General features: G+C 41.1%; 1 non-coding gene and 1 pseudogene across 1 annotated transcript; both read left to right on the top strand.

Annotated features, from left to right (window-relative positions):
• The first annotated feature begins 3,819 nt into the window (after positions 1-3,819).
• LOC124964121 (heterogeneous nuclear ribonucleoproteins C1/C2-like) lies at positions 3,820-9,336 on the top strand (annotated as a pseudogene).
• Positions 9,337-17,732: 8,396 nt separating this feature from the next.
• On the top strand, positions 17,733-17,842 carry LOC124965079 (U6 spliceosomal RNA). The gene has a single exon (XR_007105088.1). It is a non-coding gene; the product is annotated as a U6 spliceosomal RNA (small nuclear RNA).
• The last annotated feature ends 630 nt before the right edge of the window (positions 17,843-18,472 follow it).

Below are 18,472 nucleotides of genomic sequence, written 5' to 3'. Positions count from 1 at the left end.
CACTTCCCTCTCTGGAGTACAATCATGCTTTGTGTGTCCTATCCAGAGTTACTGGAAGGTCTGTGAGTCCCCAGGTGCCTTCTGAACTATTGATCTCAAGCCATTTACTGGCACATTGCTGTGTCCATTGCTCTGAGCCCCAAAATCCACTGCAGAGTCATCTGACCCTCCATATCAGAGGTTCAGATTTTTAATGCCAAGGATGTTACAATTACTGGGAACCTTTCCACCTTTAAACATGGCCCTGTCTCATGCTATGGGTAATGGAGAGGAAATAGCTCTTGCATGCCTCTGGTCTTCCTCATCTTTCCTATCCAACAAGCTCCATCTCTCCCTGACTAGCCACAGAAAGTAGCACTTTTCCACCAGGAAGTGGCAGAGTAAGACTCACAGACAAAGATCTAGACCCAGTAGCCAATACCTAATTCAAACAGTGGGGATTTTCTTCACTACTCATAAGCCACTGACTTTACCATTGTAAACTAAATATTCCCCATGCTCCATTGCTGCTTGCTTCAATTCTTGAGTCCTTCAGAATTTTAATTGATAGCCAGAATTTCAACAACTATTGTATCCTCCATCAAAAAAGATTTATCAGTGCTAATCTACATTTTTTTCCTCTCTGCTTCTATGGAGCTTTACAAAATTTGAGCCAAATCTCCTATAATGTCATTAAAGTAAAAGAAAAATAATCTAAACAATGAGTGGAATGATTTTAGAGAAACAGTCTTATTTCACAAAATTTATTCCTTTGAGTACAATAAATATTTTTAAACAAGTATTTGATTCTTAGGGACTGAAGTCACAGTTATAAGACACCCCCACAAAAAAAGAAGTAGAAGACTAGACTTCAAGTTTAATTATTACCACAGCTGACCAGCTGGAATGAAATTACTTCCCTGTGCTGTGTGTCTATAATTCAATATGTCAAAGTGGTCTCTGATTTCATTAATGATTTTTTTTCTCTATTTCTCCTCAGATGTTTAGCCCAAAGGGAAAATTTTAAATCACCCCTTTCCAACTGTACTTTTTCAATATATTCCCTCTGGAAATTAAAGTTTACTTATAGTATAAAACCTACTCATTCAATAAACACAGCATTGTAAAATGTTCAAGATGACCCCCTCTTTCCAAACAAATATCCTACTTTCCATTAACTGACCAATAACCAATAACAAAAGACCCAGGTTTTTGTTACTTGAAAAACACACAAAGATTTCTGGCATAAAGAACCAAGTTGAAAAAATTGTATTTTTTATATTTTAGCTAAAATCAAAACTTGTTAAACCCCTCGGGCTTCTGAAGAATGCAGAGGATTTAAAGAGCATTTCTTACTGGACCTCCCAGATGCTGGAAAAGTTCTAGGGGATGAGGAGGTGTTAGGAGAAAATAGGCAGATATATACACACAATGTGTGTTAATTCCACTTTAAATTTCTAGTAGAAGACGGCTCTTCTTTACAAAAACTAATATTCACAAAAATAAAATCCCCAGCTCTCTCTGATCTCTGCAAAGTAACCCACTTCTTTTCCTCATTTCAAATCACTGAGAAGACAAATACCATACATTTCCACTAGACTTGCTGAAAACTGTTCTCTATGGGATCATCACCTTTTTGTCCATAAGTGTGTAGAATTTGCATGCCTATAGATCTGTACACCTTGGAGCATAATATGAAGAACTGCCATTTATTGAGCACTGTGTACCAGGCACAGTTCTTAATTTTTATTTGCATTATTTCACTTAATCTTCACGACAAACCACTCTTAGACCACGGGCTCAAAAACTGAAGTTGGGAATCATGCTACCTAACAGTCTAGGGCTACAGGACCATCTAAGAACCAGCTCAGCCACAAAAGGCACAGAAAGTCCCCTGTGCGGGAGTGGACCTGGAGTCTGCATCCCTGAGCCCCTAAGCGGACAAAGGTGGGCTTCCCTCAGCTTCTACTAATTTGATATCTTTGCTCATACTCTCCGCTGTGCTCTTCCTGTCCTATCCCTACCTCTTTCCCTCTTCTTTGTGCCCACAATGTACTAAGCCTTGAACTTTCAGGCTTTAGGTCATGACCATTCCAAACCCAGAGGGCATACAAGGAAGTAAAGCCCACCTAGAGAACACAGTGTCAGCAACTGCAGATACTCAAGAATTCACCCTCAAAAAATAGGTAAAGGAAGAATGAAAAACACCCCACAAGACTTCTCACTGACTGGAGTCAGAAGAGCTTCAAAATCAAGTGTGTGCCTTCTTTAGTCACCAACAGTAGAAAATAGGCCAGAGAAACTGGGTTTGTAGAATTGACCACCTGACAATCTATTCTCAGAATGATTCTAACAAAATAAGATATTTTTAGGTATTGTCAATGGAGCATAGGTGGTTACCACGGTATGGGTTACTGAAAACTCATGGGATGATAATTGGTTTTAACTATGCAGAGAGCTAATATTAAGCTGCACACTGTTAGAGGGTATTCATTCATTCTCAAGCACTAGCACCTTTAAAGTAGCTAGCAACACCATTGCCAGAAAGTTGTACATCCCAGTAGAGCTGGACAAAGACAAAATGGAACACTGTAAGCCAAATAAAATGTTAAACACACACACACAAATGTAGACAGGAACCATTTTCTCTGGGGTCTTGTCTTATAGTAGCTCTGTGATGGTTTGGATAGGAGGTGTTCCCCAGAAATTCCTGTGTTAATTCAGGAATGTTCGGAGGTGAAATGATTGGATCGTGAGAACTTGAACCTAATCAGTCCATCCCACATTGAATGGAGTAGGTGGTAACTGTAGGCAGATGGGGTATGGCTGGAGGAGGTAGGCCACTGGGAACATGCCCTGGAAGGGTTCATTTTTCCTATGATCCCTCCCCCCAACTCCTCTGCTTCCTGGCTACTATGAATGGAGCAGCTTCCCTCCACCACACCCTTCCCCCATGTTGTACAGCCTCATTTTCAGACCACAGCAATGGAGTCAGCCATCTATAGACTGAAACCTCTAAAACTGTAAGCCCCAAATAAGTTTTTTCTCCTCTAAGTTGTTCTTGTCAGGTATTTTGTCACAATGATACAAAACTGACTCACACAAACACACCCTTATCTCAAAATGAAGCAGCCAAAACCCAGACTGCTTTGCACTTGTTATCATCATTTATACTTCCTGGTTAAAGAGCCTTGTGTGCCTAGTGCTGTGCTATATAAGAGACAAGCTGCCCTGTCCAGCAATGGACTCCAGACTCAATTTCCACTCAGCTCATAAGGTGGCTAGAGCAGGTGTATCTGGTCCCTTTCCTAAGCAGCCTTCCAAAGCTGCTTGCCTGAGTAGGAAAAAAAAAAAAAGACAAAAATCTTCCGAATAGAGACATCTGGGCATGGTGGCACACATCTGTAATCCCAGAGGCTCAGGAGGCTGAGGTGGGAGGATCACAAGTTCAAAGTCAACCTCAGCAACTTATGGAAGCCCTAAGCAACTCAGTGAGACCCTGTCTCTAAATATGCAAAAAATGGCTAGGGATATGACTCAGTGGTTAAGTGCCCCTGGGTTCAATCCCTGGTACCAAAAAAAAAAAAAAAGAGAAGATGCTTTTGCCTAATGTATTGTATTCCCATATTCCGATAATTCCTGTGTTATATTCACAGATAATGCAAAATAACTGTATGAATTGTTAACTCATTCAATTATTTACCCATCTTCATACATATGATATTTGTAAAGTTCCTATTATATGCCATGTACTGTGTTGGGCATTAGGATTAGAAAGAAAAATAATGAATATATTCCCCATCTTATCACTTTCCATTTCCGCTTTTTACACTGGTTTCCATGACGGCCAAAAATGTTGGAGGTTTCATGTCCTATGAGGACTCTGGCAGCAATGTACTCAATGGCTAAGAAAGTAGGCAATAAGGGGTTGGAGGAATGGTGGTGGCAAACAGAAGAGGCAACCAGAAAAGTTAGGAAGATTGGTTAAGGTGAATGAATAAGCAAATATATTAGAAATAAAAGTAGCCAAAGTTCTCACTCTGAGAAGGGATTTCTAATACAGAATTTCTAATACAGAATAAAGACTAGAAAGACTGCTGAGTGTTAGATGGCAATTGGAAGTATTGGTAGAAACTGATGATATTTTAATATGTATACACATATGGAAATTGTTCTTTTCCATGTATTGATATGTATGTGTGTATACATATATATTTCTATGTGTATGTGAATGAATCCAGTGAGCAACCAGATCTAGGTTTCTAAACATCATCCTCCACTTAAAGGAATCAGACCTGTTAGAAGAAAAGTTGATTTCCTGGTTGGAGCAGGGAAAATACAAGATAAACCTTGGAACAGCTACGTCAGAAAGTCAGGAAATGCTTAATGAACGACAGGCTTACGTTCAGACGGACAAAGAAGCCAGCTGGAAGTAGTCCAATAGAGAACAATTTGAACATTAAAATAAATGTTAGTAACATATTAGAACCTGTTGAACAAAACAGACCGGAGAGGGTATGCTGAAATAAATACATGCATAAATATAAAAGAAAGTAAAGTTCTTTCTTACAGTAGAATATTAAAGGTAGAAGAAATAATGGAAATAGATCATCATTTGTCAACATAATGGTGGTGGTGATAGATTCGTTTAATCACAGATAACAGCTAAGACTGATGGATAAAATTTTGATAAGGCATAGGAATTGGTATAATATCATAATATGTCTACATAATAATCAAATACAAAGGAAAAATGATATATTTACAATGGAAAAAATCTGGCAGGCTCCAACATGACCATATGATCAAGTTAACCCACCCCAGTGGTAAAACATTTCATCATGTGCCCCTTGAATGCACCAAGAACTCAGCATCACCTCCATAACTTCCTCCCAAGAATGAATGACCTGAGTCTGATGATAAGGAAACACTGAATGACACAGGAGGAAGGTTGTCCTACAAAAACAAAGTCCTGAAGTGCCCTTCTAGGTTAAGGATAGTAAGGAGATGTAAACTAATGCTACACGTGTTCCTATATAGAACCCTGGGCCAGAAAAGAAAAAGGCATTGGTAGGACAGATTGTGAAATCTGAATGGGGTCTGTGGAGTCCATGGCAGGCAGTGTTCTCTCATGCTGAACTCCTGGTTGGGATGGTGGCATGATGATAAAGCAAGAGGAGAGGACCTTGTTTTTAGAGCTATTTAGAGTGATGATTCATGTCAGAAAATGATGTGTTATGTATGCATAGTATATATGTTTATGAAGAGAGATAGAGAGGGTGGCCCTGTAAAAATTAGATATTAACTATTAGAAAATCTGAAAGATGTGAACAGAATTTCTTATACTGTTTCACAACTTTGTAGATTCAAAAAAGGAAGACATTGGCCTTGGAGTTACAATGACTTGAGTTTAAACTCTAACTCAATAATTTATTGATCTGACACTAAGGAAAAACTCTGAGTCTCAGTTGTATCTTTTTTTAAAGTTCTTACCACACCTTACAGAACTGACCTAAAGATAAACTAGATGACCAATAATAAATCTACCATTTAAGGACTTGCTCTTATATGCTAAGACTTTACTTTTTCTAAAACCCTAAATGGACTATAGTGTAAGGATTACCAATTTATAATATGAATAGCCTGAGACTCAATAACATATCCTCATAGCAAGAGGGCAGGGCTTACACCAGAGAGTCAGGTTCAAAACTCACACTCCTGTATTGCACTGGGCTCCCCAGATGGGCAGTGCTTTCCAGTGCATTTGAGTCATTGAAGGAGCTCACTCAATATTATTTTCCCACTGAATAATTGAGTAGGAAAGCAAACAAATGATTACATGGATTGTAATATAATGTGTTAATGATATTACAAATGTACAGAATGCAATAAGTGACTAAAGAAAAGAAAGTAACTTGGGTGTGGCTGAGGGGCAGAAAAGTAGAAAGGTTTCTGTGATAGTTTGGATCTGAGGTGTCCCCAGTAAAACCTCGTGTGGTAATGCAGGAACATGCTGAGGTAACGTGATTGGACTGTAGAGCTGTAACCCTATTGTCCATCTTAGTTTGAATGGACTGAGTGGGTGGTAACTGTAGGCAGATGGGGTGTGGCTGGAGGAGGTGGTCACTGGGGGCATGCCCTGGAAGGTGCATCTTCCCTGAGGCCCCTTTTTGTCATTCTCTGTTTACTGGCTGCCAGAAGTGAGCTGCTTTCCTCCTCCATGCTTTTCTGCCATGATGTGCTGCCTCACCTAGGGCCAGAGAAATGGAGTCAGCCATCTATGGACTGAGACCTCTACACACGTGAGCCCCAAATTAACTTTACCTCTTCTAAGTTGTTCCTGTCAGGCCTCGTGGTCACAGTGATGCAAATCTGACTACACAGCTTCAAAGGCAGTAATGCTTGAACCAGGTGTTGGCAGATGAGGCCACAATGGAGAAACAAGGGGCAAGGAACTTCTGGCAGAAGTTTGGCAAATTCAAAGCCCTGTTGGTGTGAGGGGACGGATGATGGGGAGCAGTGCATGCAGGGTGGTAAATGATGCTGGACAGGTTGATAAAAGCCAGATCCTAGAGAGTCCAGTGTGCCATGCTTAGGTGTTTAGACCTTGTCCTCTTGGTGAGGGATGATATGGAACACCTGCTATCCCTCCCCCTCCCCACACGTCAGACCTTACCAATCACAGCACTTCATTACACTTCACACAGCCACTAACATCACCTGGAATGGGCACCTAAATGGCATCATTTGTCCTCCCCATTCCAGGTGCTGGGGGCTTTCTGGGGTTTTAATAAGTGTAATAAAGCTACACCCTCTGCCAGTGATAACTGATCAAGGAATAGGCACAGTGACTAGTGAGAATACCCTGACGACAGTCCCATTCACTACAAACCCAAGAGCTGCACCTCCACGCAGTCAGATTGAGAGGAACCCCACACTCTTGCCTATTCTCTGTCAGAGGCCACACTGTGGTAGAGGAGCACATAAAGAACTGTTCCAGCAAGACCCAGGGCAAGCTGGAGACGGTACTGAGAGGAGAGGGAGACCCAGGAGAAAGAGCGGAAGCCAGAGGTACTGAATGGAAATGGAGTTCACTCTTCTCAGGCCTCAGTTTCCCTGATTGACAAATGAGAGAATTGAAACAGTAATATATTCTAACAACCATGCTGACTCTGAACTTGCCCCTCAGAAGAAAATAGCAGGGTGGTTTGGGAGAGTTCTTGCGACACCGCAGCACAGGGAGGCTAAATCCTTCTGTGTGCAGGTCCATGAGCCCAGCAACTCGCATCCTAGCCAGGACCTTGGTAATACGATTGAGAAAACTGAAAACACATTGTAAGAGAAGGCCTGGGGAGCATCGAGCATTCAGCTTTAAGATGCTGACTGTTTTTGAAATAAAACTTTAAAACGTGCCATAAAAAGAAACTATTCCTCTGGGGAAAGAGAACCTAAAGCGTCTTTGATTGTAACGATGGGAAAGACTTTCATCTGCACTCTTTACGAGGTTAATTGTAACTCTCCCCCAAGCTCAGAAACCCTTTTCTCAATCTTGTGGTTGTAATCTTACACTCTGCGTGATAAACCTTCATTTTGCAACAGGCACATTCCAAAATGTTAAAACTTATGGCTCTGTAAGCAGTCAGATGAGCAAAAGCTGATAAGAAGGAACTCTGCTAGTGCCCACGCACACATACACAGCCTGCTGTGCCCAGCCACACCGAGTCAAAGACCCAAGCTCTGTCAGGAAGGACCCTACCAACCCCAAATCTTAGCAAATGTGAAGCACTAGGCACCATGCCTGGCCCAGGGGAGACTCTCTATAGCTCATAGTGTTGTCATCTCAGCCTTTCTCTTCATCATCGCTGATGGATTACAACTAGCAGTATGTAGCTGTCACTGTGAATGAGTTATTACCTTCCATGAGGTCACCTTCATGGACTATCTCACCACAGAAACCCCTATGGAACAGTGCTGTGGTTGCCTTCCTTTACAAACTGGAAGGACAAAAAGTGACCATAAATTTATTGTCTAACAGAGGGAACCCCCATCACGTTGTCTTTCACAATTCCTTTATATACAAAACCTCAACTCTGGGGCTAGAGCTGTGGTTCAGTGCTAGAGCGCTTGCCTGGCATGTGTGACACCCTGGGTTCAATACTCAGCACCACATATAAATAGATAAAATTTAAAAAGAGCCACTGACAACTAAAAAAATATTTTAAAACAAAACCCTCAACTCAAATCTGTGGTTCATACTTTCCTCCCAGATGCCAATAGATGCTAAACTTTCCTGACTCCCCTACCACAGGCTCATGAAGAATAATTGTGTAAGTGAAGAGATGAAGGCTGAGTGGTTGCGGCCGCCTTGCCGACCTCGAGCACAGTTGGTTTCTTCACACAGAATCAAATCTCTTCTCCCTCCCCACTCCTGTGAGATTTTTTTGATCTTCAGCTACATTCTTGCGCCTTTGTGAGGAACCATATTGATCACCGTGGCTAGCAACGTTACCAACAAGACTGATCCACGCTCCATGAATTCCCGTGTATTCATGGGGAATCTCAACACTCTGGTGGTCAAGAAGTCTGATATGGAGGTAATCTCGAAGTATGGCAAAATTGTGGGTTGCTCTGTCCAAAAGGACTTTGCCTTCGTCCAACATGTTAATGAGAGAAACACCCGGGCTGCTATAGCAGGAGAGGATGGCAGAATGAGTGCCGGCCAGGTTTTAGATATTAATCTGGCTGCACAGCCAAAAGTGAACAGAGGAAAAGCAGGTGCGAAACGATCTGCAGCAGAGATGTATGGCTCCTCTTTTGACTTGGACTCTGACTTTCAACGTGATTATTATTGACAGGATGTACAGTTACCCAGCACGTGTTCCTCCTCCTCCTATTGCTAGGGCTGTAGTGCCCTCTAAACTTCCAGGGTGTATCAGGAAACACCTCCCGAAGGGGCAAAAGTGGCTTCAATTCTAAGAGTGAAAAGCAGGGATCTTCTAAGTTTGGAAAGTTGAAAGGAGATGACCTTCAGGCCATGAAAAAGAAGCTGATCCAAATAAAACAAAAAGTGGATTCTCTTCTGGAAAGCCTGGAAAAAATTGAAAAGGAGCAGAGCAAGCAAGCTGAAGAGACAAAGAACGATAAATTGGAAGAGGAGCAGAGCAGCCCTCACTGAACAAAGAGGAAACTAATGTGAAGATGGAGTCTGAGGGGGGTGCAGATGACTCTGCTGAGGAGGGAACCTACTGGATGATGACGATAATGAAGATGGGGGATGACCAGCTGGAGCTGATCAAGGATGAGGAAAAAGAGGCAGAGGAAGGAGAGGATGACTCTGAAGCACATAGTGGGGTTTAGAAATCTTATCCCATTATTTCTTTACCTCGGCGCTTGTCTAAGATCCAAATCTCACCAGATCCTCTCCCCCAGTGTCTTCAGCACATGCTCACTGTTCTCCCTATCTTTGTCCTTTCCATGTTCATTCATTCATATTGCCCTGTGCCTAGTCCCATTTTCACTTCCTTTGATGCTCCTAGTAGTTTTGTTAAGTCTTACTCTGTAATTTTTGCTTTTAATTTTGATACCTCTTTATGACTTCACAATAAAAAGAATGTATGGTTTTTATCAACTGTCTCCAAAATAATCTCTTGTGATGCAGGGAGCACAGTTCTTTCCATTTAGACATGATTTCAGTAGTTGCTTCCCTAACTGCAAAGGTGATCTCATTTAGTTGCAGCACCTGAGGGCAGCTCTGAGTTAGAGGGATGTGTGTTATCCCCCACATAATAGTCCAGTGTGGGCTGTTCACACAAAGGTAACGATGTTTGTTTGTGAATGAGAGTTGGCATGTTAAATGCATCCTCTAGAAGAATAATTAGTGTAATAGTCTTTGTTTTCTAAAGTTGATACTGTGCGTTATTTTTGTGAATAGCCTGATGTTTGGGACCTTTTTTCTCAAAATAAACAAGTCCTTATTAAACCAGGAATTTGGAGGAAAAAAAAAAAAAGAATAATTGTGTAACCATTTATTGATCATTTTCCACATTCCAGGCTTAGTGATAATGACTTTTTTAAAAATTCTTTTATCTTTACCTCAACTCCATGATGTGCTGCTATTATTCTCCTCTACATATGAAGTGTCTAAGGCTCAGAAAGGTTAATTTACCCAAAACCACTCATCTGGTCAATGAGACACACAGCAGGCAAGGAGTAGAACATGAACTTGATCCACGTGTTTCAGAATCTGATACCCATTGCTTATATTTTCCACTAGATTGTAATTACTAAGTAAAGGACTCAACTTGGAATCTCTCCAATGAACTTCAGGGAATCTGTGAATGTCTTTGAATAATACATAAAGTGGTATGTGTACATATACATTTTCCTTGAAGAAAGTCCAAAACTTTTAACATATTTTCAAAGGAGTCTAGAATTCATTTTTTTAAAAAAAGCATGAGAATGATTGTTCTAGACTCTGGCAGGACTTGGCCTTACATCCTATATGTTGTACCACTGCTGTCTGACATATAATAGAGTCAACCTATAGTCATCCAATTGACCCATTCTCCTCTCTGGTCCTTTCTTAGACCCATCCCCTCCACAGCCCACTGGAGATGCAGTGAGAGTGATGAATATTTTAAAGTTGTTTTTCTTCCACGCACGTGTGAGAGTTCCATTAGCCCAGTTCCTGGACCAGCTGTTCACAGCCACTCACACTATGAAAAAGCAAGCAGAATGCTGTCTTGCCTGCTCACCCCAGAATACCAAACATCTGTTTGCCCCACCTGAAGAGCTCACCTGCTGAGGAGAGGCCAGAGTGGGACAGCACAGCACATCTGGCCCTTCCTGCATGAGCTCAAGCCCTATTTTCAGGATCAGCTGTCAAGTAATCTGCCTTATATACAGTCTCACATTTTAATAAGAGCCATTGCACAAAGTGAGCTGTTTAAATAAAGTTGGTTTCAGTCTGTAGCTGCACTTGCAAATGCTCCACTTCCTCAACCATGTACAATAGCTATGAAAATAAGTGCCTGTTCTTGCATTTTGAGCCTGCCTACTATGTGCCAGGCACTGTTCTAGATGTTTACATCCATCATCCACAACCTGCACAATATCTTAGGCAGATATCGTCCACAGAGAGGTTGAGTAATTGAACCAGGAGCTAAGATCTGATCCCATGCTAGGACAACAACAAAACTTTTCCACATCTCCATCTCTTCATATTCCCACTCCTCACAAAATGAAATCACTCTCTTTTAAAGTCTTCTAGAGTTGGAAAAATAAGAAAGACTTTGAGGGCTCAGCATCTTAAGTGAGTGGAAAGGAACATCATTTCAGGGCACTCTACTAAAATGGGGTAGCACAGGACTCTTTTCACAAGAAATAGAGGTAAGAAATAAGAATATTATATTCTTAAAAGTATTCTAGATGTTCATTAAAAGACATTTTCAAATGCCTACTACTCTATTACATTCAACAAATATAGGTTTAAGGCACTAGGCTAGTCATTATAAAGAAACCCAAAAGTGTACAATAGTCTTGACCCACTCCATTAGTCTCACAATATGAGTAGATTCACATACAAAATAGCTTAATTTACTACTAAAGAGAGAGTGAAAGATCATCTCATGCTAAGTGGACCTAGAAGGATGGAAACAAGGACCTGGTGGCTTTCATATGAGGGGAAAGTGAATGGTGTATGATAAATTCAGACTTCATGAGGAAATGCCACCTGAGGATGGATTGCTTTTGCATGGGAAGGAAGAGTGGACAGAGGTGAAGAGAGACTGTGAACCAAAGGAAGAATCTGAGCAAAGACAGGGAGGAGGAGAAGGCACAGGGCACTTGATAGGATAGCCCTCCTCTGGTCACATCCCTGGACTGGAGTCTGCGTGAGGCTCAGAATTACACAGGGAAAGGTTTACTTCTCCACTTCGTTAGGTGAGGGCAATAGGGAGCTGATGAAGGTTGTAGATTAGGAGTGACTGACCAGCTCAATGCTTCAGGAAGACCAATCTGGCAACAGTGTATGGACTGAAGAGATAAGAGGCTAGAAACGGGCTGGGGAGATAGCTCAGTTGGTAGAGTGCTTGCCTTGTAAGCACAAGGTCCTGGGTTCAATCCCCAACACCACAAAAAAAAAGAGGCTAGAAGCAAGGGCTAATTACAGCTGTCTGGTTGTGAGATAACAAAGGCCTACACAGGAGTGTGAAAGAGAGAAAGAAAAATGGTCCTTCAAGATCTTTCACAATGATTCAGTGATAGACCAAGGAAATGAAGAGCCTGGTGGCATCATTCTCTAAAACAGGGTGGTTAGAAAGAAAGTTTGCTTGAGAAAGGGAAAAATTCAGGTTTTCAAACTATACTTTAGGATTAACAATTAGAATAATTAGAAAGTTTAATTTACACAGAGGCTTGAAAACTGGGTTATTTAAGTCGTTTTCATGCTGTGAAGCTGCCGTGCTCATTCATAAAGCTGTGCTCCTAGCACCTTTTGGCTTAAACCCTCAGACTCAACAGTAGAAATCAAGGCTCTGCGCAGTGTGTTGGAGCACATAAATCACAAGTAGAGCAGGAGGTGGTCAATAGCTGTGGTAGGTCATCCTTGGAAGCTGTGATTGGAAAGGAAGCTTCAGAAGATGAAGAAATTGGGTTGTATCAGCTCCTTAATCCTCCAGATCCACAAAGTTGGCATGTGATGCTCACTAAACACCCAACTCATAAGGAAGACCTGGCCAGAAGGAAAGTCCTGTCCTACTTCTGTCCAGCTCTGAACAGCAGAGGGGAAAATGGAGAGGAGGATACTTACTGTGCTGGGGCTAAAGACAGGCTTCTCCAGCCTGGCTGAGCCATGCCTGCCTCCTGGGATCCTCCACAGACACTAACTGCTTTTGGTTAACCAGCAAGTCACAAATGTTCTAAATTCCTTTTTATGATATTAAATAAGAGCACCACAATTGCTGTGCAAGAGGAAATGCATTTTTTTTTTTTTTTTTTTTTTAGCAAAATGCAAAGCTTGAAAGCTTGGAAAATACAGGAAAGTATCAAGAAAAAAAAAAAAGAGAGACTCATTCAGAAGCCCACTACTCACCCATCAGTTGACATTTCAGTATATTACCTTCCAGTCTTTTCCACTTGCATTTTTAACATAGTTGGGAGATTTTCACCTTTAAAATGTAGTTATTCTAGTAGAGCATTATCTAAGAGCTAAGGAATAAATTGACTCATGGACTTGTGAAATTCAAGTCTGGCCAGCACCTGACAGCAGAGCAGGTGGAATGTGTTAACCCAACTTCAAAGTCTTTCCTAAGAACATCCAGAAGTGGATACGATGATATCCACAAGAAACTGCTTTAACAGAAGTGCACCTTCTCCCTGCTTCTCTGTTCTTCCTGATAATTAAATAGCTTGTTAATGGAAAGAAGGCCAAAGTGTTGAGAAAGAAAAGGAAGCAAAGTCCCCGTCCCCCACCCCACTTCACACCCAGTCATAAAATGCTACTTTGTAACAGTCTCAATAATACGTTCACATCTACATTGTTTAATCTCAAGACTGGTCCACACCCATGTCTCTGCCACCTGAGAGATCTCTTCATCTAGTTCAAACCAACCCAAACTCCATTCAGCCCAAACCAGCCAGAAGCCACAATACTAAAATATCTGATGAAGATATGTCCATCCCCCAAACCTGGAGATAATGAAAATCCATTGGCCAGAAGTACAAGGCACCAAGAAAACATCTCATTACAAAACAGCCTGATGGATTTAGATGTCCCATTTATTGTATTCCATAGTCCACAGCAATTTGTTTTGAGCTGTACAATACAATCCCCTCCCCAGAGACAGAACCCAAGCCTAAATCTGGGTCCCTGGCAGGAGCTCTAAAACATGTGGCAGTCAACCAGTCTCCTGGAGAAAAAAAAAAAAAAATTGGAAGAACATTGGAGAGAGGGAGACAAATTTTTCTCTATTGGGGACTGTGTCCCTCTACCAAACCTAGTGGCATCTTGACCCATCTCTACCTTAACCAAAGTCAGTTTTTTCTCTTCCCCCTCTTCTTTGCCTATTAAAAGAACCCATTCCCAGAGGAAGCGGTCTCCAAATCAAATCTATCCCACTGAGATCTTGCCCTTAAAAGCTGCAACAAAAGCATGCAGTTATAATAAGGGGGGGAAAATGTACATCGAAGGACTGCAGACAAGAGCTGCTGCCTCATAGTCCTGTGTCACTAGCCGACTTCCCATAGTCACCATGACAGAAGGGTTGACCTGAGCAGAGCCTTCCTTCCTGTGACTACATATCACACCACTGTAGAAGGGAAAGCTCTATACAGAGATGGACAGGGCAATCTCTTGATTTTTCACCAAGGTATCTGACTATTGTCAACAAAAGTCCTTCCATCGGCCTAAATTAACCCTCTGGAGTCACAGATGTTTGCTTTTTCAAAGAATTGGTTTTGAAGAATCTTTCTTTAATGTATTCTCTGAGCATCTATATATCAAGACTGTGTTATTTTATGGAAGTACAAATTAACAGCTACAGTCTTAACCCTGAAGATGCTCAGAGTCCAATCAGGAGAAACAAGTATATATACTAGAGAAACTGCTTCAATGGCTGTATTTACATAAAGCTCCTTGAAAGCACAGAATGCTAACCACCTGATCAGTAGAGGAAATCAGGGAGGGTTTCAAATGTGAGGTGGCATTAAGCTACGCAGAGTCAGTCAGATGGACCACCAACAAAGAGGATACGCAAGGAAGAGCAAAAATACAGAGGTGTGAGAGAGCAAGGTACATTTCAAAACTGTCTTATCTCCAGGAACATAAAACAAAAGGTGAAAAGTATTGGGAGATTAGCTGGACAAAGCAGCAGAGGCTGACCTGGAAGGACCTTGAGTAACATGCAAAGTAGTTTCCATTTAACACTGTAAGTAATAAGCAATGCTGATGGACTCTGAGCCCAAAAGGGAAAAAAATGCCAAGCCTTTAAACAAGATCACCCAGGACACAATGTGAAGGACAACCAGAGAGCACAGTAAGTCCTGCTAGGAAGTTATTGCACCAATCCAGAAGGGAAATTTGTCAGATACTGAGTCAGATAGGACTATGGGGAGTGAGGAACTGCAAAGAGAGATATTATAAAACAGTTGTCAGGACCTGGAACATCTGGATGCTTTTCAGTGTTCGCTGCTATTAATGCACCCAGACAGACCTCCCTTTAGCAGTGTTGGCCATGGAAACTAGATGCCCAGAGTGGGGCTGCACACAGTATGGCTGTAGTTGGATTGTCCACAGAGGTGAATTTCATTTTGTTGTCTGGTTTTTCAATGAACAGCAGCAACAGACTTGGGTTACAGGGCTCCCTGACTATGCTCTCCTAGCATGCAGAGGAGAGGAGATGCGGGCATTCCCAGCCACTACTGGCCTCCCTGCCCTGGCTGTTCCGGCAGCTGCATTCCAGAGACTAATGAGAACAAGGTGTAACATGATTTAACAATTTCAATATATTCCTTAGCAAAACACAATTTCTCTAAAAACATATAGACCACATTGCAGTGACTCCATCAGGCAAGACACATGTCAGGAAGAAAGCATGAGAAAATTTGGCAGGTATGTCTGATGTGTCAATAAATTAAACTAAGTTTATTTTCACAAAACCAAATGGTCAGACTTGCTCGTGGTTTCCTACCAAGGAGCAAGAATTACTCCCTAGGGAGAGTAATCAAAGTGCAATTAGAGCAGTCCTGGAATTTTTTTAAACATGCTATCCTTTATTCACACATGATTGCTCTTTCATTTTTAATATAGATCCTTAACTCAAAGAAATAGTAATGGACTTTCCTAGATTTGGGTCCATGATCACATGCAATCATAAAACAGATTTTTGAAAAAAGTAATTGGTTTACATTAAGATTAAATGTCCTTCACAATGTATGCATTCATTAGTTGACTTAACAAATAATAGCATTGCCTGTTGGGTTGGTCTATTTCAACTGCAGGCAAACAAAATCTTTTTTTCTAATAGTGGCAATAATTGTTAGCCCCTGGGCAGGAATTTATCACTCTGAGGATATTCTATTAGGGTCCTAATTGAGTGAAAGATTTTTGAATAAAAAGGAACTATTATGGAGCAGTTTCAAGATGGCGGAATAGAGAAAGTCACTTTCCTGGCTGCTCTATGACATGAAACCAAGAAAGCAGAGGGGCAGTTTCTCAGTAAGGTGGGTGAACAAAAAAATAGGCAGGGGAGGGACTTTACTGGAACTTAACATTGGACATTCAAAGCAGATCGAGGACTCAGGAGGTTGGATACAATAAAAAAAATCCCCAGTGCCACAGCTGCTGCTGTGGCCAGAGTCACCAATCAGAGCAGCCCCTCCATGAGCAAAGTGGAGGGACAGGGAATTAAAGGAACCCACATTTTTAGGAGACCTGAGGCATGTCTGGGTACAGAGAGTTTAGAGACTACAACACTGCCCGACTAAACTGAAAGGCATGGTACACAATATCCTTGTGTGGTAAAGAAGACACCATCTCTCCAGGCTGCATGAAGAAGACAGAAGAAGAAACCATTTTGCAGCCACAGCATGGGGGCTGACAGCTGAGGGAGCCAATTCCTGGTGAACCCAAGTTTGGTCCAAAATACAGGCCTGCCAAACCCACACTGCGTGACATAGTGTGTGCCTAAGTGACCACAAGAAAATCAAACATGGAGAGAGGTTTACATAGGGGACTACAGGTAGTGAAAACCCACCCAACTCTATCCCCCACCCACAACCTGGCTCCCTGCAGGAATGACTGGGAAAGACATGCCTGGCCAAGAATTCGAAGGTGGGGGAGAGGAAGAGATGAGTTGGGAGACTGAATCAGAGACCAGGAAGCAAGGAGACTGCAGGAGATGTAAGGAAATAAGAATTGACTCCTCAACCACACGAGGAACCCAGGGGAGATCCCTGGGGTGTAGTCTTGCAGTGCAGACCAGCAATTGCTGGGCCCTGGGTGGTGTGCTGATTTAAAGTCTCCAGACCAATTGGCATCCTGCACACAGCTTGGAACCCACCTAAGCCTAAAGACCACCTCCAGGAATTCTGCCTATAGGATTATCTCTCTCACCCCAGCGATCCCACCCCCAACACTGCTGAGAAGGGAAATAGAATCTTTTGAACTTCAACTGACAAAATTCTTTTACTTTTCATTGAGACCTTTTTTTTTTTTCCTCTGTTTTCTTTTCTCCATTTAATTATGACCTTAAGGGCTGGGGTTGTAGTTCAGTGGTAGAGCATTTGCCTACTACATGTGGGGCACTGGGTTCGATCCTCAGCACCACATAAAAATAAAGAAATTTTGTCCATCTACAACTAAAAATATATTTTTTTTAAAAATTGTGACCTTAGTGGTTCATGGGCACATATACATATTCATATTCAGGGTTTTTTTTTTCCCCCATTTCTAGCATTTTTGAAGCTGATTATTTTTCATGGATTAATATTTTGAGAACTAGGATATTCAATTACTATATTTCAATTTTGTTTTGCATTCTTTTATTCTTAATTTTTTACTTTATATATATATATACTTTCTCTCACTTATCTGTTTCCCTTGATTCTCTCTTTTCTTCTGCTAACAGCCAATATCTATTGTTCTTTCTTTCACTCTTCCTTTAATTTTGTTACTTCTATCTTCTCTCCTCCTCTCTCATAATCACATCCTATATAACTTCTGTTCTCTCCCAGTTGACCATTCAAAATTGTAAACAGTGTTCACTTTGGCAGCACATATACTAAAAAAATTGGAATGATACAGAGAAGACTAGCATGGCCCCTGCACAAGGATGACATGCAAATTCATGAAGTATTCCATATATTTTTAAAATAATAATAATTAATTTAAAATTAAAAATAATAAAATAATTAATTATTTATTTAAAAAAACAAAATTGTAAACACTTTTGCAAACTTAACTACTTTTACTGTGGGCAATAACTGATCATATCATTTGTTTATTGTAAGAATTAGCATTGTAGATGTCACAAGTAGGAATTATTTGGTTCAATGCTGTATGTTGTTTGCATTGTATGTTGTTGTTATTATTTGTCTCTCCCTAAGCTGTGAAGTACTGGAAACCTTCAGAGACACTACAAGTCCACTGGGTAGAAACTCCACTACCTTGGATCCATACTGCTAGATGGGTAAACACACAAATAACATGAAAAAGCAAGTGAACAAATTGCTCCAAACAAACCAGGATATTTCAATAACAGAATCTAATGACACCACAGTTGAAGAAATATCAGAGAAGGAATTTAGAATGTACATAGCCAAACTAATCTGTGAAGTAAAGGATGATGTTAGGGAGTGACATCAGAAGGAAAATACAGGAAGTGAAAGGTCACTTCAAAAAAGAGATTGATATTTCAAGCTTTTATTATCACTTAGTTCAAAGCATTTTTTATTTACTTTTCTTATGCTTTCTTCCTTGACCTATGAGATATTTATA

This window comes from Sciurus carolinensis, chromosome 14 (assembly GCF_902686445.1).
Source record: "Sciurus carolinensis chromosome 14, mSciCar1.2, whole genome shotgun sequence".
NCBI lineage: Eukaryota > Metazoa > Chordata > Mammalia > Rodentia > Sciuridae > Sciurus > Sciurus carolinensis.
Note: the sequence above shows the minus strand (reverse complement) of the source record. Positions and strands in the feature narration are given on the sequence as shown.